Consider the following 21,675-nt stretch of genomic DNA (forward strand, 5'->3'; position numbering starts at 1 on the left):
CCAGTCAAGAGATCAGGGTTAGATCCAACACCGTTTTTTAGCTCACTGCACCATCCCAGCTCAGAACCTGGCTATATGCAAATTAGTCTGTTCCTGTCCCAGTGCATGATGGGAACAGGGAAAAACCAAACTACCAAGCCAATTCTTACACTGGGAAGGAAACAAGCTTCCGGGAACCGGTTTCTGGCATTTCAGCCGTCGTCGGCCCGGCTTGCTTGAATCCTGATGGTGCAATGAGCAAGGGACTCACATCTGAGCATACCCTTCCACGCTTTGGTGGGCAAAATATTTAACAACAAGGGGTGGTGATGGACAGAGTTTCTGAATTAAGCAGAATACTCTCACCCAGTCAAGAGATCAGGGTTAGATCCAACACCGTTTTTTAGCTCACTGCACCATCCCAGCTCAGAACCTGGCTATATGCAAATTAGTCTGTTCCTGTCCCAGTGCATGATGGGAACAGGGAAAAACCAAACTACCAAGCCAATTCTTACACTGGGAAGGAAACAAGCTTCCGGGAACAGGTTTCTGGCATTTCAGCCGTCGTCGGCCCGGCTTGCTTGAATCCTGATGGTGCATGAGCAAGGGACTCACATCTGAGTATACCCTTCCACGCTTATGGTGGGCAAAATATTTAACAACAAGGGGTGGTGATGGACAGAGTTTCTGAATTAAGCAGAATACTCTCACCCAGTCAAGAGATCAGGGTTAGATCCAACACCGTTTTTTAGCTCACTGCACCATCCCAGTTCAGAACCTGGCTATATGCAAATTAGTCTGTTCCTGTCTCAGTGCATGATGGGACCAGGGAAAAACCAAACTACCAAGCCAATTCTTACACTGGGAAGGAAACAAGCTTCCGGGAACCGGTTTCTGGCATTTCAGCCGTCGTCGGCCCGGCTTGCTTGAATCCTGATGGTGCAATGAGCAAGGGACTCACATCTGAGTATACCTTTCCACGCTTATGGTGGGCAAAATATTTAACAACAAGGGGTGGTGATGGACAGAGTTTCTGAATTAAGCAGAATACTCTCACCCAGTCAAGAGATCAGGGTTAGATCCAACACCGTTTTTTAGCTCACTGCACCATCCCCTTTTTGTAAATCGTTTTTGGCCACTATAGGTGTGGCAGGGTATACTCAGACATGAGTCCCTTTCTCACTGCTCCATCAGGATTGAAGCAAGCCGGGCCGAAGAAGGCTGAAATGCCAGAAACCGGTCCCCGGTAGCTTGTCTCCTTTCTGGTGAAGAATTGGCTTGGTAGTTTAGTCTGCCCTGTTCCCATGATGCACTGGGCCAGGGACAGACTGATTTGCATATAGCCAGGTTCTGAGCTGGGATGGGGCAGTGAGATAAATAACGGTGATGGATCAAGCCCTGATCTTTGGACTGGGTAAGAGTGGTCTGTTTAACTCAGGCACTCTGTTCATCACCACCCCCTTTTTGTAAATCGTTTTTGGCCACTATAGGTGTGGCAGGGTATACTCAGACATGAGTCCCTTTCTCACTGCTCCATCAGGATTCAAGTAAGCCGGGCCGAAGAAGGCTGAAATGCCAGAAACCGGTCCCCGGTAGCTTGTCTCCTTTCTGGTGAAGAATTGGCTTGGTAGTTTAGTCTGCCCTGTTCCCATGATGCACTGGGCCAGGGACAGACTGATTTGCATATAGCCAGGTTCTGAGCTGGGATGGGGCAGTGAGATAAATAACGGTGATGGATCAAGCCCTGATCTTTGGACTGGGTAAGAGTGGTCTGTTTAACTCAGACACTCTGTTCATCACCACCCCCTTTTTGTAAATCGTTTTTGGCCACTATAGGTGTGGCAGGGTATACTCAGACATGAGTCCCTTTCTCACTGCTCCATCAGGATTCAAGCAAGCCGGGCCGAAGAAGGCTGAAATGCCAGAAACCGGTCCCCGGTAGCTTGTCTCCTTTCTGGTGAAGAATTGGCTTGGTAGTTTAGTCTGCCCTGTTCCCATGATGCACTAGGCCAGGGACAGACTGATTTGCATATAGCCAGGTTCTGAGCTGGGATGGGGCAGTGAGATAAATAACGGTGATGGATCAAGCCCTGATCTTTGGACTGGGTAAGAGTGGTCTGTTTAACTCAGACACTCTGTTCATCACCACCCCCTTTTTGTAAAAAGTTTAACATGGTTCTCAGAGAGGCATGTCAGGCAGGATTTGACATTGTTGTGCCAACAGGATGGCAGCTCCACTCTTCTGCTGAACTCAGATGGGCCATCTCTGCTCATTCAGGTCGACCTGTCAATCACAGTGATCTATTGTGTGGTTCATGGGAGGAATATCACACTTCTTGAAGGGATTTGGACCAGCTGAGAGTTGGGAGAGGCTAATGCTAATTAATCTTCTGAAAGCTCAGGCGGGTAAAGGGTAACTTCCTAAGCGTTACATTTTCAATATATGTAATAAAACTCCTACTTTACTATTAAATTGGACTTTTATGAAATATAAAAAATATTTGTTTGAATGGAGTCTGTAGCTGGTATAGGGTAAAAGTGATAGATAAAAGTGTATAATCTGGTAACAAGACAAAATATCGAATTCAAAATATAGAATTACCAAAATATTGAAGTTAAAATATAGAATGGACAAAATATCGAATGGACAGAATATAGTGGTGAAAAATATCGAATTGAAGGTAAGTAATTTAATATCGAATAGTAATTTTTACCCCTACGCTATCCAACGCTTTCCCTACTGTTGCACTCTCTAGAGTGGGAATAGTATTTTGTACCCCTAGCTATCCAACACTTTCCCTACTGTTGCACTCTCTGGAGTGGGAATAGTAGTTTTTACCCCTACGCTATCCAACGCTTTCCCTATTGTTGCACTCACTGGAGTGGTAATAGTAAATGTTATATTTATTATTTCATTAATTCTGAATTACTTTCAAGACATTTAAAAAAATTCGGTATTTTGAATAACTATATTTTTTTAAACAATATATTTTGGATTTGATATTTTTGTATTTACCTGTTTGTATTTTTGCATTCTATATTTTTTCTTTGATATTTTGATAAATCTATATTTGTGTATTCGATATTATGTCAGTGGTCCGTATAATCTATACTTATACTTTTCCTATGTATTAGTTACAGTCTCACCAGTGACAATGTTATTTTGGGCATAGTCACCAGGGAAATGTGAATTTCTAGTGTCACACATGCTCCTCTACCTTGTGAACCACAAGTGTGATTGGTGTGCCTTATTTAATGTCTAAAATCTGATTTTCCTACCTTAAAATTGGGTGATTTTGACTGGTCTGGCAGCAAGTTTCAAGCTGGTATGGGCAGGCTATATTTTTCACTGACACTATAGTGGAGGGAAAATATGTGCTACAGTCCACAAGTAGAATTTATGACAGGGTTGTATTTCTGCACCAGATAATCTGGCCTTACAGGAAGGGTAACTGTACCAATCAGGTTTTAAGCCACATTTCAGGGTCAGAGCACATAGATGGGAAACTGGATAGAAGTAACCACATTTTAGAGTTCAAGATTACAACCAATGTATCAAACAAACTGGATTTACATAGCTCTGTGTTAGAAATGGGATTTCTGGTTGGCTAGGGCTTGCCCCTAAGCCAGGCAGAAACCACCACTCCAGGCAGGGCAAGGGAGTTACACAGTGAAGATAACCCCTGCTCACCCCCTTGGTAGCTTGGCACGAGCAGTCAGGCTTATCCCAGAGGCAATGTGTAAAGCGTTTGCGCAACACACACACACAGCAGCAACGCACTAGGCACACCACAAAAGAAACTCCTCACAAGGTTATATATAAAATAGCCTTTGTATTATCATAAACAAATTAGAAACATAATCACACATTTACACTGTGCCAACTGGCACTAGGCAATATTTACAGGGGATTATATACACATGCCAGACCCAATTGGGCCACTGTCAGAACCATCACAAAGTACAAATAGCAAATGTAGAACACAACCAGTAATTACCGGCAAAAATACTGTCCTCAGCATTATATCCTGCAACATAAATCATATTATGCAATCAGCATCTCACTAGGTGTAAAACACATTATGTGCCAACCTCATAAGTATAAACCACATTAGGCAATAAGCATCACCAGCAAAACACATTATGCAATAACCTCTAAAGCTTAAACATCAGAGGCGTAACTCATGGTGCATAAATCACATTTATCATAGGCACCACATAAATCACATTAGGCGTTGCGCCCTACCAACCTACCACTGACCCTCTGGCCAACTGGCCTACTCTCTGGGGCTCAAATGCCCTATGTCCAAAATGTCAGTGCTTAGCTGCCAATGCAGCAACATCACAGGGCGCGCATTGCGCTGGGGCAGGGCAGGAGTGTATCTCACTCCTTTCTCATCAAAAATGCCCCCAAAGAAATAATGGTGCTGGCACTACTGTGCCTCCTGGGTCCCCACTGGGACTTTGCAAAACAAAGGTGTCCCACATTGCAGCTGCCGCTAACTGGCGGTACAGCAGTGGAAATAAATGCAGGCACTGGTGCTCCTGTGCCCTGAGGCCCCCAATAGGACTCTGCAAAACAACTGAGCTCAACGTTGCAGCTGCCGCTATGGCGGTACAGATGTGCGCAAAAACAAAGATGCACTGGCACTGCTGTGCCCTCAGGATACCCACTGAGGCCTTGAAAATAATGAGCTCCACATTGGAGTGGCCCGCTCTCCTGTGGAACCGCTTAGGCACTGACAATGTGCCTCGACACACCTCCCCATCGCATCTTGGCCCACTCAACGTGCTCTCTGGTGGACTCTGTAGCATCTCCTCACACTGGGGCAGTCTTCTCTTCTCTGGCAAGAAGTGCAGGGCTCCCACTGACATACGGGGTCCGCCACCCTCTCCAGCATGAGTTTCCTGGCTTCCGGGTTGCCGGTGACTTCTGCAGGCCTCCGCAGGCAGCGTACGCAGGTCTCCTACCGCGGCTGTGGGAGCCCTGCCTGGGGGCTCACTTTCTCTTCGGCCACAATGCGGGGTGGGTTCGTGCTCCGAAGGTATCACTGCGGGGTGGGCACCCGTACAAAACTTCTCACTAGTATTTACAATGAAGTAAACAATATACAGTCTGATAATATGGCATTTACTACATGAACACAGCCAGGCAGCCTGTAGAAAACGAAGGCATAAGCTACAAGCTTTTTTGGCAGTCCAAGATGAGAATACATTCTCCTCAAAGAACATTGCAAAAAAACAAATGCAGGTCTGCTTTTATGTCAAGAATTGAATAGGCATGTAATGTTAGGTATTACAGAGAGGAAAAGTTCTCTAAAGATGCTGTCTTCTTTTGTAAGTACATCAATCTGCAGAAAGCTTCACTCTGCCATTGCTATCTACTGTTGATGCCAAAAATTCTACAAAAGAAAACATTCTGTAGCATTGTTGATTTCTTACACTGCTGTGAACTAACCCTGGGCGAAGAACTACGCTCCGTTCGCGGAGTTTGCGGAGTTTCGGCAACTCCGCGCTCCGCGGAGAACGCGAAGTTGTCGAATACTCCGCAAACTGCTGCGTAGCGTAGTTCTCGCGCGCTCAATAGCATGTTCGCGTGCGCGAGGATGCTTGTCGGTAAGATCGAGTTGCCGAACACGCAGAAACTGCAATCCAGCACAGAATAACTCGCGAACACGTTAGTAGTGACCGGAAATAAGGGGACGCGAGCGGGCGGGACAAACCTCATGGGTAACTTTGCGCGCTACACATCCCGAGCATGCAGGCAATCAATCAATCAGGATATTTGTATAGCGCGCTACTCACCCTGAGGGTCTCAAGGCGCTTGGGGGAGGGGGACCGCTACTGCTCGAACAGCCATGTCTTGAGTTGCTTCCTGAAGCAGAAGTGGTCTTGGGTCAGGCGGAGGTGGATGGGGAGGGAGTTCCAAGTCTTGGCTGCCAGGTAGGAGAAGGATCTTCCTCCCATGGTGGATCTTTGGATGCGTGGCACGGAGTGTAGAAGGTCAGGCGGTTGTTGAGGTACCTGGGGCCCAGGTCGTGGAGGGCCTTGTGTGCGTGGGTGAGGAGTTGGAACGTGATTCTCTTGCTGCCAGTGAAGGTCTCTCAGGTGTCCGGAGATGTGGCTGTGTCGGGGGATGTCCAAGATGAGTCGTGCGGAGGCGTTCTGGATGTGTTAGAGTCTTTTCTGGAGTTTGGCTGTGGTTCCGGTATAGAGGGTGTTTCCGTAGTCCAGTCGGCTGGTGACGAGTGCCTGTGTGACCGTCTTCCTGGTTTCGGTGGCGAGCCATCGGAAGATCTTTCGGAGCATGCGTAGGATGTTGAAGCATGCTGATGAGATGGCGTTGACTTGTCTGGTCATCGAGAGGGAGGAGTCCAGGATGAAGCCCAGGTTGCGTGCGTGGTCCGTTGGTTTGGGTGCGCTGCCCAGGGCAGGGGGCCACCAGGAGTCGTCCCAGGCGGAGGGTGATGATCCAAGGATGAGGACTTCCATCTTGTCTGAGTTCAGTTTCAGGCGGCTGTTCCTCATCCACTCGACTACGTCTTTCATCCCTATGTGTAGGTTGGTTCTGGCGGTTCCTGGGTCGTTGGTGAGGGAGAGGATCAGCTGGGTGTCGTCGGCATAGGAGATGATGTTGAGGTTGTGTTGGCGTACGATGGCTGCGAGGGGGCTCATGTAGACGTTGAAGAGGGTGGGGCTGAGTGATGATCCTTGTGGTACACCGCATATGACTTCGGTGGCCTTGGATCTGTATGGGGGGAGGCGGACTCTCTGGGTTCTTCCGGTGAGGAACGAGATGATCCACTCCAGTGCCTTCTCTTGGATTCCGATGTTGCTGAGGCGCTGCACTAGGGTGCAGTGGCAGACCGTATCGAATGCTGCGGAGAGGTCCAGGAGGATGAGGGCCGCTGTTTCCCAGTTGTCGAGCAGGGCTCAGATGTCGTCATTGGCTGCGATGAGGGCGGTCTCGTGCTGTGGTTGGCGCGGAAGCCGGACTGCGAGTGGTCGAGGCTGGTTGGGCGAGCGCAATTGGTGATCCACTGTGTGAGGTTGTTGGCTGCTTGGTTGGGGTCCGTTGAGCTGACGGGAGGGTTCTGGCTCAGTGAAGTGGTGAGCTGGTCGGTGGTGATCTTGTTCCAGTTCCTGCGGGGAACCTGTTGCGGGTGGTGGTGAGTCGTGGTCTTTCTGAAGCTGAAGTGGACGCAGCTGTGGTCTGTCCAGTGGAGTCCGGTGGAGTGGCTGAAGGAGATGTACTTGCTGGAGGAGAAGACTGGGTCAAGCGTGTGTTCGGCGTAGTGGGTGGGGGTATTCACCAGTTGCATGAGTCCCAGGTTGGCAAGGTTGTCCAGCAGGGTGGTGGTGGTGGTGGTGGTGTTGTCGTTGTTGTTCTCCAGGTGGAAGTTGATGTCCCCTAAGAGGATGTAGCCAGCAGAGGCGAGGGCGTGCGGGCTGATGAAGTCTGCGATGTCTTCGCTGAATTGTGTGCGAGGTCCTGGGGGTCTGTAGATGAGGGTGCTTTTGAGTGTGGTCTTGGGGTCGGTGTGTATCTGGAAGTGAAGATGTTAAGCGGCTGTGAGGGTGTCGTCTAAGTTGGTCGTGATGCGGATGGTGTTCTTGTGGACGATGGCGATGCCTCCTCCTGTCTCGTTGACGCGGTCTCTCTGGGTGAGCTTGTATCCGTCCGGGATGGCGACGGCGATGTCGGGCGCTGAGGAGGCGTTCATCCATGTTTCCGTGAGGAAGGCGACGTCTGGAGATGTGGTGTCGAGCAGGTTCCAGAGTTCCACGGCGCTCCCGAAGACGAAAAATGGCTCTCGAACGGGTCAAGCAAGCTACTACGCATGCTCGCGGAGCTATGCGTAGTTCGCGGAGTGCAAGTGCATCTTCGCGTAGCTCGCGGAGTGCGGCTACACGAACTACGCCCAGGCTTACTGTGAACACATTTTTATGGTACTTAAGTTTAAAAAGAAGGTTATTGTACTTCGTCTTCTGGACTTGAATGCCAAGATAACCGTTCCTCGTAAAAAGAAATCACAACTAAAGGAGACTTTGTTTGATTCTTTTGCTGATAGTGGGTCTACTTGATCAGAGTCCTTCCATTTCATAAGAAACATAAGTTCTCTACTGCAGTTGGTAGCTACAATTATCCTCTCTGGATCTAAGGCACATGTAACACCCCTAGACTTGTAGATGGAATCTCTCTTCTAGTTGGGTTTGCTGTCTTCAGATTCTCTGTCCGACTGGGGCTTCCTTTTAGCAGCCTCTGGCTTCTTTTTGCCAGCTTTTTGATAGTTCAGGGAAGCTTCTATAAATTCTGGGCAATCCAAGTTTTCTTCTGGTTCCCAAGTGTTGTCAGTATTTGTAAACCCTTTCGACTTCAAGAATTATTCAACTTTTCCATTGACAATGCTCCTATTCACGACCTTTTCCACAGCAAATTAGTCTGGTTCCGCTTCTTCTACCTTTTTTCCTTTGCCATTCTGCTTCTTGCCCATTTTTGTCTGGCAGATTGCTACTCCAAAGGAACCGACAGACTATAATCACTATTGTGAGGAATTGTGATGAACATAGATTTCTTGATGGCTGATGGAAGTTCAGGCGGTGGTGATTGTAGGCATTGTAGGGTAGGAAGGCCCTATCGCCTAGGCTTGGCAGTGGGGTCCGAGAAGAACCCCACCTGGGGCCAAAAACATTTGTTTTTACATTTGCACAGTATTCATGGAGAATCCACAGAAAAATTGGGAAAAAATGAAGTGTGGTCTACACTGCTTCATTTTTAATCCTCTATGGGTGGGACAGAGCCTGGGGTGATAATGATTTTTTATTTCTTTTGGGAAAGGGGTGCATGTGGACTCCTGCCTCATGCCATTTTTGGCCCAATGACCCCATCGCCTGAGACATGAAGTATTTTTTAGAGAGAGGGGGCACATGGTTCTACTTCCCAGGCCAAGTTTGGCCCAGGGACCCCATTCCCTGGACCTGAGTTATGTTAGGTGGGCATGCAGCTGTCCCCCTCCCTGAGCTGCTTTCAGCCCAGGGAACCCCATTCCATGGGGCCCAAATTGTTTTTTAGGGGGGCACATGACCTCCTCCTCAGGCCGTATTTGGGCCGAAGGCCCCTAGTTCCTAGGACCCAATCTATTTCTTATGGGGAGAAGCCACAAGGATCTCTCCCCAAGCCTTTAAAGACCCCAGGGACCCCATACCCTTAGGCCCCTAAAGCAATTAAAAATGAAGGGGGCCATGTGGCCCCCCCTCCTTGAGCCAATAATGCCCCTAGGGCCGGCTCACTTGATGTGTCCTGGTGCACAAATCTCAGGGACACAGCAGTTTCTTGCCCACACTAGTACAGGCAGGTAAATCTGTGTTTGCTCCCTCTTGGCAGGAGCATTTTTAAAACTCCAGACAAACGGGAGCAAACATAAAGTCTGTTCGCAGCTGCGGGAGCTTTGAAAATGCTCCTGCCAGCTGGGATCAAACTTTCGATCTGTTTCCCTGCCCGCACCGTGTGAGCAGATAAACAGATTAATAGATTTCTCCCTCCCAAAAGGAGCAGCATAAGTAGCTTCTCCCTGCAGGTGGGAGCAATGCCGGCTCCTGCATCAAGCGGGGAGCTGGAAGTGGCAACGGGGTCCTTGGGGATCCACCAGTGGCCCCCATTGAGTGAGTAGTGGCTGCCTTGGGCGGGACTCAGGGCATCCATCATTATTTATTGTGGGCCCCAGAGAATTGGGTCCCTGAAGCCGAAAACGACTCAGGGAGGGGAGCCTCATGCATTTTGTAAACATTTACACCCGTTAACTGGACACAGGCTTTACAAAATAAGATAGAACAGTAATATGGTAGTTACCCATCACAATTTAAACTATAAAGCAAATAAACACGCCTTTGGATGATGTCATCAATGATGCCTTTTGAGATGTTATCAGTGATGTCATAAATGATGTCATAGACCATGTTGTGAGTGATGTAATAAGTGAGGTCATAAGCAGTGTATGGTGGGAGCCCAAGATATATTTAGCTCTGCTAACTATAACTAGTAAATTTCGGTGGTTTTTCACTAACATATTCACCTAACTATAATGTTACTTTAACCTTTGTTTTTTGCGTGAATATACGCACACCTGCCTTTAAGTGGTCTGAGCACATCGTCAAGTACTGGCCCTATATAGATGATATATTAATTGTATGGTGAGGCACCAAAGATCAGGCTATGGATTTTGTAAATAGTGTTAACATGAACGAATTGAATCTTCAAATAAGGGAGAGTAAAATCAAAACCTGATTATATAGAAAGCCCACATCTGGAAATACAGTATTGCATGCAGGGAGCTTCCAACCCAGCCACACCATAGCCAGTATCCCCTATGTAGAATTTTTAAGAATACATAGAGCATGCAGCACTGTAGAAGCCAGACAGCACCATCAGTTGGAGGCAATGAAAAGACTTGAGATCAGAGGCTATGCCCCTAGCAGGCTAGAAGCAGCCATGAGAAATGCTAATGTATTGAACCGAAATACTCTGTTGGGCCCCAATAGGAAGGTTCAGCCAGAGGATGACTGTTCTGAAAAAAATGGTATGGGCAGCAGAAATGAGATCAGGTTAATCACAGGATACAGCAAACAGGCCAACCTCATTAAAACAATCATTAAAAAGGAATGGCCCATTATCCTCACAGACCCAATTTTGAAAGAGGTTATTCCGATCATCCCACTGTCACTTTTAGAAGAGCATATTCTATGCGCAATGAGCTGGTAAAAAAGAGTCCAGAGACTGCTGATACTGAAAATTGGCTAACACCACTCAAAGGCTTCTTTAAATGTAGCTCATGCCGGGCGTTTAATTTCGGCATTAACACCACCACGTACACAACCTCCTTTTCAGGCAAAGCCATTGCCTTGAGAGCTCATTATACCTGCCGTACAGACTTTGCAGTATACGTTTTGAAATGCAACTGCAACATCTATTATGTGGGTAGTACAAAATTACAAGCCCATGTACGAATCCTCCAACATCTAAGAGCGATTGTCAATTCCGATCAAGCTTACCTAGTGGCCCGCCACTTTAAAGTTTTCCATGACAATAATCTTAACGGTTTACAATATTTTGTCATTGATGCTGTGGCACCCAGTAATAGGGGAGGCAATAGGGAAAAGACTTTACGTCAATTTGAATCGAGGTACATAGTAGAGCTCGATAGTATGTCGCCAATGGGACTTAACTTAGGGGAGGATCTGTACAATTTTTTATAGACACTACTATATTCACTAGCAGTGCTCCATGAGACATTTCCTTGGTGTAGATTGCACACTGCTAGAGGCATGTTTTAATATTGTGTATTTTTCTCTCCATCTGGTGTTCAACTATGTATTTACCTCGAAGCCACATGATATGACCATATCCTTCTAACTTTTGCTGCTTAGTAGGCTATGTGGATTGATCCAGACATTATGAATTTTCTCTCCTTTTTGGTTTAACGATGATTACAGATAAGATATGACCAATACGCCGTCTAGTGGTTTTTAACTATTTTCTAGCATATTTTGGCCCTGCTGCCACATATACACTTTGAACTATATATGTATCCCGTATTGTACATTATGTATATCTTCTTTTTTCCTTTTTTCTAGAGGTTTGACATTAGTTAAGCACTTGTTTCACAGTACTTAAGGAACACTTTATGGACACCTTTAACATAGACATGAGTCTATTACGAGGGCAGCCCACTGAATGGAGAGTTGTACACACACTCATTGCTGGACTCAGTAGTACTTTAGGAAGATGAACGTTTTCGTATCACTATGGAGAGTTTTGATTGATATAACCCACTCACTGTAATCTTGGAGTATCTTTTGAATAACATTATGACAATAATGAGAGATTTCTAACTTATGGGAGTGAGTGGTTACAAATAATGTAATATTGTAAATATACTGCTGAGTAGATTGATCTTGTTCCCAACATATATTTTTACTATTGATTATGGCATTTTAATTTATTTGTGTGCACCCCCAGAATCTCTCTCCATAAACACACTAGGCTCATTTGCCATTAATTCCATAAATTAACCAGTTCAAGTACCTCTATCACCATAATAGTACATAGGCGAAGGATTGATAGTTTTGTAACATCACATATTGGCATGTTCATTTGCCTGCACGTAGCACTTTTATGGTGCGATTGCGATCTAACCATAGCACCGTAGAAAGCTTAACAATATGTCTTAATTTTAAACTTGTCTGCACGTAGCACTTTAAATAGGCGGGCATATTGCCATGTTACTCATTGGACCATAACGTGTCCCTGACTACGCATAATTTTGTGATTTGCAGATACTTTGAAATGATGCTATGTACAACGATTGAATCATAAGAATTAACATCTTTTAATCATGTATTTTTGAACTGTCGCAAAAAATTATAATGTATGAGATTTGAGGGCAATATGCTCCGTAATGTTAAAATAAGGATTTTTTCCATGTCTATGATGCAGAGTGACGTAACTGTTTGGCGCCAAACGTGGGTTTTTTAAAATGTACGCCTTACTGCCCGTTTGTTGTAGTGAGCAAGGACACAGCCTAGTGTCCGAAACGCGTCTGAGGCATGAACATTTTCCAGCACAGCAAAATAAAATCTGGTACAAGTATTTTTGTGTCTGTGACCCTGGTTTGTGCAGCGAAACACTTGGGAAATTGGAGTGGAGATATATATATATATATATTCACAGAAAAAACCATAGGTTATAGTCCATATATAGTTAGGAATTTGCATTTACAAAACCTTGAAAATTCAATGAAAAAACCATTGGTTATAGAACATATATAGTTAGGAATTTGCATTTACAAAACCTTATTTTACTCGCATAAAACCATTGAAATTCCATATATAGTTAGATGCGCTAACTATATATCGCGCACCCGCAATCCACTGCTGATGATGTCACATATTACATCATTCATGACATGGTCAGTGACATCATTGATGACATCACTGATGACAACTCAAATGACATCACTGATGACAACATCCAGTGACTGTATGTTTCTGTAAAGTTAAAATATGTCTTACATATTGAAGAATGAGTGGATGTATAAATGTCTGGATGAAGGATTTAGTAGGTGCATGACTGATTGTATGAGGGAGTGATTAAATGTGTCTCACTGAGTGCATGGGTTAGTGATTAAACTGTATTAATTTGTGCATCATTATATCTGTTGTTCTGTAAACTGCTGCATGTGTTGATCAGTAGCTATATGAGTAACTATATGGGTTATTGATTGGTTGCCCAAGTATTTGTATGGGAGACTGAGTTTGTGTGTGAGTGGCTGGGAGGTGTGTGACTCTGTGCATAGATGTGTGAACAGCTGATTCACTAGATGTATGGGTTCAAAACTGCATGTGGAAACAGCTGTATGGGTGGTTGACTGTGTGCATGAGTGTATTGGTGAGTGATTGGATATCTCAATGCTACATGTCAAAGTAAGTACATATGTAAAACACAGTACATGCGAGAGTTGACATATATAAATTACTGTGTTTAAGAGCCAGTGAATGTGTGAGTGGCTGCATGGATCATTGAAAACTTGTATCAGTGATTGTATAAGAGAGTAAATATGTGTTAGAATATGTTTCAATAAGTAAGGTGTGTGTAACTGTATAGTTGAGGAATTGGAGGTGTGATTGATTCTTTGCATGACTGTCTAGGTGTATGAGTAACTCCATGGATGAGTGACAATCTGTGAGTGTCTGTTTTCACTGAGTGTATCTAAGGTTATATCAGAGTCTGTAGAGGTTCATCGTATTAACACATGAATGATGTCATCTGTAATGTTGTCAGGGATGTCATTTGAGTTGTCATCAGTGATGTCATCAGTGATGTCACTGACCATGTCATGAATGATGTAATATGTGACATCATCAGCAGTGGATTGCGGGTGCGCGATATATAGTTAGCGCATCTAACTATATATGGAATTTCAATGGTTTTATGCGAGTAAAATAAGGTTTTGTAAATGCAAATTCCTAACTATATATGTTCTATAACCAATGGTTTTTTCATTGAATTTTCAAGGTTTTGTAAATGCAAATTCCTAACTATATATGGACTATAACCTATGGTTTTTTCTGTGAATTTCAATGGTTTTTTAATAGCAAATATCAAAAGCTGTCAAATGTCAAATACGTGATAGGTAAAAACGTTTTCGTGTTTATGCACGCTGATGTGCTTTGAACGCTGTCCCCCCTCCCCTCTTTTCTCTTAGTAGTACTCTCTCTTTGCAGATAGTGAACGTTAGTTAACGCAGACCTTTACCCCCGTTGTAATCCGTCGTACCTGCTTGTCTCTCCATTTCATTGATTGTTATCCAAGCATTTACTGTTTTAGAATTGGTTCTCTTTGGATCATTCTCTATTTACAAACAAGCACAAAGTCGCAATACTCTGTTTAGTCTTTGCAGATAGTGAAAAATCGTGTAAAAAAATAAAAGTAATCGAGCAAAATCAGTAGACCACTAATTCGATCTCTTTTTGACCTCGGTAAAATACAAACATTAGGAACAACCCTTCATGAGAAATACGAAAATAGTGAAATGAACTGAGATCCACACCATGAGGGCTGCAAGACAGCTCGACTCCGCCACCCACCCCGCCCAAAATAACGACAAACCCTATGCAAATATTATAAATATAGACAACACACCAGCAAAGAAACAGGGTAAAACATTTTATTAAATAACTATTAACATAACTATTTTATACTTTTTGTTGCCCGGTCCGGCTAGCTCAATCGATCGAGCATGAAACTCATGCACTGATAGCAAGCGTTGAGAGTTTGTAGAACGATGGCTTCAGATTTTCTACATACGGTGTAGTGGCGCGAACTGGGAGGGGGCGTTTGGATCCTGCCCCTTCCCCAAATAAGATTTTCATACGTACTATATAGCAATGTATGTAGCAACTATATATTACCTACTGGCGGTCGCCAGTAGGTATATATAGTTAGGATTTTTTCTCTATGGGATTTTTGAAAGTTCTATGTCTAATAACTTTGGCGTTTGTGGACGGAATCGGCTGAAATTTTCAGGAAAATGGCACATTTTGTTTCTGAGCAGCTCCTGGAAATTTGGGGGGGGTTCGTCAAGGGGGGCCGAGAAAAAAGGGGGGTCCCAAAACGCGTTTTTCCCATGTTAATTTCCATAGGGCGGTTGGCCTCACTTTTAGCCCGAACGGCTGAATGGATTTCCACAAAACTTGTCAAAATTGTAGGGACTGTTAGCCCGATGTGCCTTTGCTAGGTCTCAATATATGTGCTTCAGTGGATTTTGAGAAATTAACGTTTAAAACAAGATATATATCTGTAACAGCGCTCCGGGTAGCGCTCCGGTTCGCGAACTTTTCGCGTATCGGAACTTTGCGAAGCGAAGCTGATTGGCTCTCCGGTGTCTGTCAACATTCTAAACAGTCCGGCGCGGCCGCCATCTTGTCTCTCGGTAGGATCGAGAGACAAGAGGAGGTCAAAACAAAGGGGGAAATTACCATAAGGGGGCATAGTAGATCCTCGTTGACCCCCTAGGTTTTATGTGGAGGTTTTAAAAGGGCCCAGCAGGGTCAGAAAAGTTTTTTGTTTTTTTTTGCGTGGTGAGCGCCAAGTTCGCGAACCGGGAAGCGTTCTGGGCAGCGTACTATAAGGAAAAAAGAATGATAGAGTTTTCAAATACTGTATGTTAATTGTTTGTTGTTTTTGTTGATTTTTTTTTGTTTTCTTTCTTTTTAAAGCTTTTTTTTTTATTTTGTTTGTGTTTCATAATTTATTAAACTTTCTAACATTTCAGTGTCTGAAATGTCATTATTTTCTTGGAATATTGTTCGCAATCTGTGAGGTTGTAAAATGTCCTCATTTTCAAGGAGGTCATCTACTGCTTGGACACATTGCAGTAGTTCTTTGTCCAAAGTTTCGTCCATAAATTCAATGTCAATTTGTTCAATTGTATCAATCAATTCTTGGCTGCTCTCTTGCAGGTCCATTTCAAAAGAAACTTTGTTTTCGCCTTCCATTTTGCCTGAAATTTGGATTAAAAAAATATATATTAGTAGAGATAGGGCACTGTTGGGAATAATTTTAAGATCGGCATTTTTTATCAGTGAATTTATCTTTGGGCAGTGTATAGTATTAGAGTGGAAGTAGGAATATAAAAAAGTGTATGTGATTTAATGTAATTAAATTTATAATTATACAAGAGAAGTCTAAGTCCATCCATAACTATAACAGAGAAGTCTATCTAAATCTATAACTACTACAGAGGGATAGTATATAATTATCTGAAAAAGTTTACCATATTTACTTATAGTGCACAATATACTTCAGTTTTAAAAATAACAACTTACCTTTAGAAACAAGTTGAAGTGATTAGTGATATTCCAAATGATATATACAACAAGAAGTAGTAGTCAAAAAGGCTGTGTTTCCTTATCTTCCTTTATATATATTCAGGTATATAACCAATCAAATGTCAGGTAATAAAAGTAGAAAATGAAAGTAACATTTTCATTGGTTGTCAATTCCAACACTTCAGATGTGTTTTGTGAAGTAATTTACCTCACGGTATTTAGAGAGGTCTACAGGCTTAATGGCTAAATGGAATTTCAATCAAATTTGTGAAAATGAAAGGGATTGTTATGTAGTATGAGCTAATCTATATTTGGTGAGAGTGTCTCTAGTCGTTTTTCTGTAAATTACTTTCCCACCTTTTTTTTGGACCGCTTCCCGGGAAGCGGCTCGGTTCGCGAACTTTAAGCGTCACGGGATTCCTCCATTTTGTGTTTTGGTCGCATTAAGATACAAGATGGAGGGCAAATAATGTTCAGAATGGGTAGAAGGGGGCATGGTAGATTTATCTTGACCCCCTAGGTTTTCTGAGGGTGGCTGAGGAGGCTTATATGTGTGGAATTTTTTTTTTTTTTTTTAAATTCCGCGAGGTTAGCTTTCGGTTCGCGAACCGGGTAGCGCCCCGGGGAGCGTATTTTGTGGAAAATTAGTGAAAAAAGTTAGAAAAAAATAATAATTGTGAGTGATCAGATGAAGGGTAGCTCTGAGAAGAGCTTTTGGGTTTATGGTACATTTAGGTACTTATAAGTAGGTACCAATGCACAGTCTTAAATTCAGAATGAAAATTCTGTTGCCCTCATCTGAGAAGTGAACTCCATCTCCTCTGTAGATATCTTGCATGTAGTAACGCAAGTTATTGTTGTACAAGGAGCCCATTCCATGGTCTCTCATGTAAGCTGAAACAGATTTGTTTACATGCTTCCTCGCTTTCTCAATTTGTGGTCAAAATTGGTTGGACCACCTCCATTTCTGTCTTTGGCATATATTGGAATATACCAAGGCAGTTTGAGGAAAAAGTGCCATTAATTGCTCAAAGGTGTCCTTTAAAAGCATTTCCAGACCTACCCCAGTCAAAGTGCCCAAATCATTACCTCCACAGTGCACAATTAACAGGTCAGGTTTTGGCAAATGCATAAAGGTTTTCACCAATGGTATCAATTGGTGACATTTTAATCCTCTTTGGCCCAACCACTTAATTTCCACATCTTGTAAATTGAGGTTAGGTAAATTTCTGTTCTCAGCATACCTTTGAGCCCAGTGGATGTAACTATGTCCAACAATGCAGACATTAAACATGGTGGGAGAAGGTTGTGCTGTAGTCAGATGAAGTGTGGTAATGAAAGGGCAGTTGAAACAGTAGGAGTTTGTAAAGAAAAAAAACTGTGGATTTCCAGTGCTAATGATTCATTAGCAGTGATTGGTGCATTTCCATTTCTGAAAACAGAAAGTTAGGGTGCATGGATGTGTTCTTTGAAAGATGTAATTTGAATGGTCAAGGAAGAAACATTTAATGAAAGATTGCACTGGTTACGCAGGTGCACTGAGAGTTCAGAGTTCAATTGAAACATCGTTGTGTGAATTTGCAAACATGAGAGGTCTTCCAGGAGGTGGTTGCTATGGAAAAAAGGCAGAGAGGGCAGAGGGGGGAAGGGTTTTGATTTGAAAAAAGTGAGGGAAGAGTTATGATTGGCTAATATGAGAGATATGTGTAATGAATATCTGTATTTCTGTGCTTTCAATAGCTGCAGCCTCTGGAGTGCATCCTCTTTCTTCTGCTGAAGACAATTTGGTGTATGTCTGAGACTGTTTTGAAACTCAAAAAGTATTTGCTAAGGTGAGAAAAGATTTATTTAATTTAGATAGAGAATAGTATGATTTAAGGAGAAATTGATGAAGAAAGCTGTGTTTTTAAAATGTGGCTTTGTCTCAAGTGATATACAAATAGATTTTGGTTTTAAATTTTAATTGCATATTCGGTGTAGCATTCTGGCATGCAGTAACACAAGTTATTGTTGTACATGGAGCCCATTCCATGGTCTCTCATGTAAGCTGAAACAGATATGTTGTTTTTAAAAACGATTTTTGAAAACAATTACATTTCGGGATATGTACTGCTAGAGCTTCATAGGTTGTTTGGGTCATATTTATAAGGCATTTGAGTGTCTATGATATTATTTTTCCCTTTTTAAATGAAAAGCGTTCCGCATGGGGCAAGTTTCTTGTAAATACGCTCCCACCTGTGCTTGGCAAATTTAGATTTTGATTATGGGAGTTACATAGCCATGTTAATAATGTCCCAAAAATGGTGCTAGGGCATTCCAAAAAACGCTTGCATGTGTCTCAAGGACATTTTCAGTCATTTCCTCTTGAATGCAGGTATACAATTGATTTATATGCTGTGTTTAAAAACGATTTTTTGAAATCAATTACATTTCTGGATATGTACTGCTAGAGCTTCATAGGTTGTTTTGGGTCATATTTATAAGGCATATGAGTGTCTATGATGTTATTTTTCCTTTTTAAATGGAAAGCGTTCCTCATGGTGCAAGTTTCTTGTAAATACGCTCCCACTTGCGGTTGGCAAATTTAGATTTTGATTATGGGAGTTACATAGGCATGTTAATAATGTCCCAAAAATGGTGTAAGGGCATTCTAAAAAACTCTTTCATGTGTCTCAAGGACATTTTCAGTCATTTCCTCTTGAATGCAGGTATACAAATGATTTATATGTTGTTTTTAAAAACGATTTTTTGAAATCAATTACATTTCTGGATATGTACTGCTAGAGCTTCATAGGTTGTTTTGGGTCATATTTATAAGGCATTTGAGTGTCTATGATGTTATTTTTCCCTTTTTAAATGGAAAGCGTTCCTCATGGTGCAAGTTTCTTGTAAATACGCTCCCACCTGTGCTTGGCAAATTTAGATTTTGATTATGGGAGTTACATAGCCATGTTAATAATGTCCCAAAAATGGTGTAAGGGCATTCTAAAAAACTCTGTCATGTGTTTTAAGGACATTTTCAGTCATTTCCTCTTGAATGCAGGTATACAATTGATTTATATGCTGTGTTTAAAAATGATTTTTTGAAATCAATTACATTTCTGGATATGTACTGCTAGAGCTTCATAGGTTGTTTTGGGTCATATTTATAAGGCATTTGAGTGTCTATGATGTTATTTTTCCCTTTTTAAATGGAAAGCGTTCCTCATGGTACAAGTTTCTTGTAAATACGCTCCCACCTGTGCTTGGCAAATTTAGATTTTGATTATGGGAGTTACATAGCCATGTTAATAATGTCCCAAAAATGGTGCTAGGGCATTCCAAAAAACGCTTTCATGTGTCTCAAGGACATTTTCAGTCATTTCCTCTTGAATGCAGGTATACAATTGATTTATATGCTGTGTTTAAAAACGATTTTTTGAAATGAATTACATTTCTGGATATGTACTGCTAGAGCTTCATAGGTTGTTTTGGGTCATATTTATAAGGCATTTGAGTGTCTATTATGTTATTTTACCCTTTTTAAATGGAAAGCGTTCCTCATGGGGCAAGTTTCTTGTAAATACGCTCCCACCTGTGGTTGGCAAATTTAGATTTTGATTATGGGAGTTAAATAGCCATGTTAATAATGTCCCAAAAATGGTGCTAGGGCATTCCAAAAAACGTTTTCATGTGTATTAAGGATATTTTAAGTCAATGAGGAAACACAGGTGATGTAATTCTGACATGAGGAAAAGAAACTCCACATTTTTCAATTACATCACTAGTGTTTCCTAAATTTATGAATGACATTGTGCAGATGAAGTTTAGGTGTGACCACAGATTCAAAAGAGGTCTGCCCTTTGTTCAAGAGTGAAGAGGACATGACTTACTTCATTGGTAGGCCTTCACATGTATTATCTCCTTTGTTTTCTTCAGTGAAAATCTTATCTGCAACCATGTGTTGGCCTCACCTCAAACAAACAAAACAGGTGATGGACCGAATGTGGATCAATGACACACATTCACCCCAGTCCAAATATCTGGGCCTAAACAAACCTTTAGATAGGCCACACCTTATCGTCATCCTGAATTAATCATTTAAAATGTTAGGGAGAGATTTATGATTGTTGTATGCCTGTTTTGTACCACTGTGTGTCATTTTTGTGACGCAGTGCTGGTGCAAAAGATTTGCTATGTTAAATAATAAGTAGGGCGTTAAGTTTTTGATGACTGTTATTCATTTACTGTTTGGTAATAGTGGTTAATAACATTTTTTATTATATTTTTCCACAGATTCAACTGCAGATCTTTTCTAAATTTGAAAAATGCCAACTAAGAATCGAATTAGAAAGGCTAGAAAATGTCAAAGACAGCAGGATGATCTTTTATTGCAGCAGTCCTCTCCCCAAAATACTTTTGAAATCACCAAGAAAGCTCCGGGTAAGAGCACGAAATTATTCTTAAGAAATATTTGTAGTAAAAAAAGTATTTATCCAAAAAATGTTTCAGTTCAGAAAAAGAAAAGCAATTTAAATGGAAAGGAAAGACCAATCAAAAATGTTACTGGTAGAGCAAGAGATAACTCTGTGCATGATAGTAGAAGGAAACAGCAGTTTAGGGACATTCGAAAACGAATGTTCCGCAATAGGATAATAGTTAATTTATTAAAAAATATTAAGAAAGGCCAACAGAAAGTGGCATTTTATAAGAAGAAGAAAAATGTAGAGAAAATTATTGATCATGCTTTTGAAATTAAGCGAAAGTTGTTTATTGTGGTAATCAATAGAATTAGGAAACTAAGCAATGTAATTTCTGATTTCAAAACAAAAAGTAGATGGAAGAGAGTAGTAAATCGTAGTAACTTTTGTGAAGTTTTTTCCGGAGAATGGATGCATAGTTCAAGTTGTGAGGCATTTTTTAATGAGGAGAGTTATTTTCAGGATAATGATTTGCTGTTTGCAGTTGACACCAGTGGTCGAGCTTATGAAGTGAAGGATGGTTGTCCAGTTGAAAAAGAAAAACTTGTGAGAACAGAGACAGATGAGGTGTTAGGTAATGAGGTTTTAGGAAGACGTCCTAAGGGTCCTGTGTACATTTGGAAGTGTAGTTCTATTTGCAGTGTGCGACAGGTTTCCATCAATTTGCTTTGTGATTTTATACGGACATTTAATAAGAAAAGTTTGAAGCAGAAAATGAAGTTGTTGCAAGATTTAGATCCTTGCAGAGTGAGACAAATGACAGGTTTGCGTGGTCATTCACTGGCTTGTCTTTCCAGGAGAGTATGCCAGAGTGTTTTTCATCATTTCAGGATGCTAGCAGTGCATCATA

At 42.2% G+C, this 21,675-nt stretch overlaps 1 protein-coding gene and 1 pseudogene across 6 annotated transcripts in view; one reads left to right on the top strand and one right to left on the bottom strand.

The window, feature by feature from the left end:
• The window catches only part of LOC147683571 (galactose-3-O-sulfotransferase 2-like), a 692,139-nt gene that overhangs the window by 129,237 nt on the left and 541,227 nt on the right, over positions 1–21,675 (top strand). The gene's annotated exons all lie outside the window — the stretch shown is intronic.
• On the bottom strand, positions 7,952–8,474 carry LOC147683572 (chromobox protein homolog 3 pseudogene; annotated as a pseudogene).

The sequence above is a fragment of the Lissotriton vulgaris genome, chromosome 11, assembly GCF_964263255.1.
Source record: "Lissotriton vulgaris chromosome 11, aLisVul1.2, whole genome shotgun sequence".
In the NCBI taxonomy this organism is placed as follows: Eukaryota; Metazoa; Chordata; class Amphibia; order Caudata; family Salamandridae; genus Lissotriton; species Lissotriton vulgaris.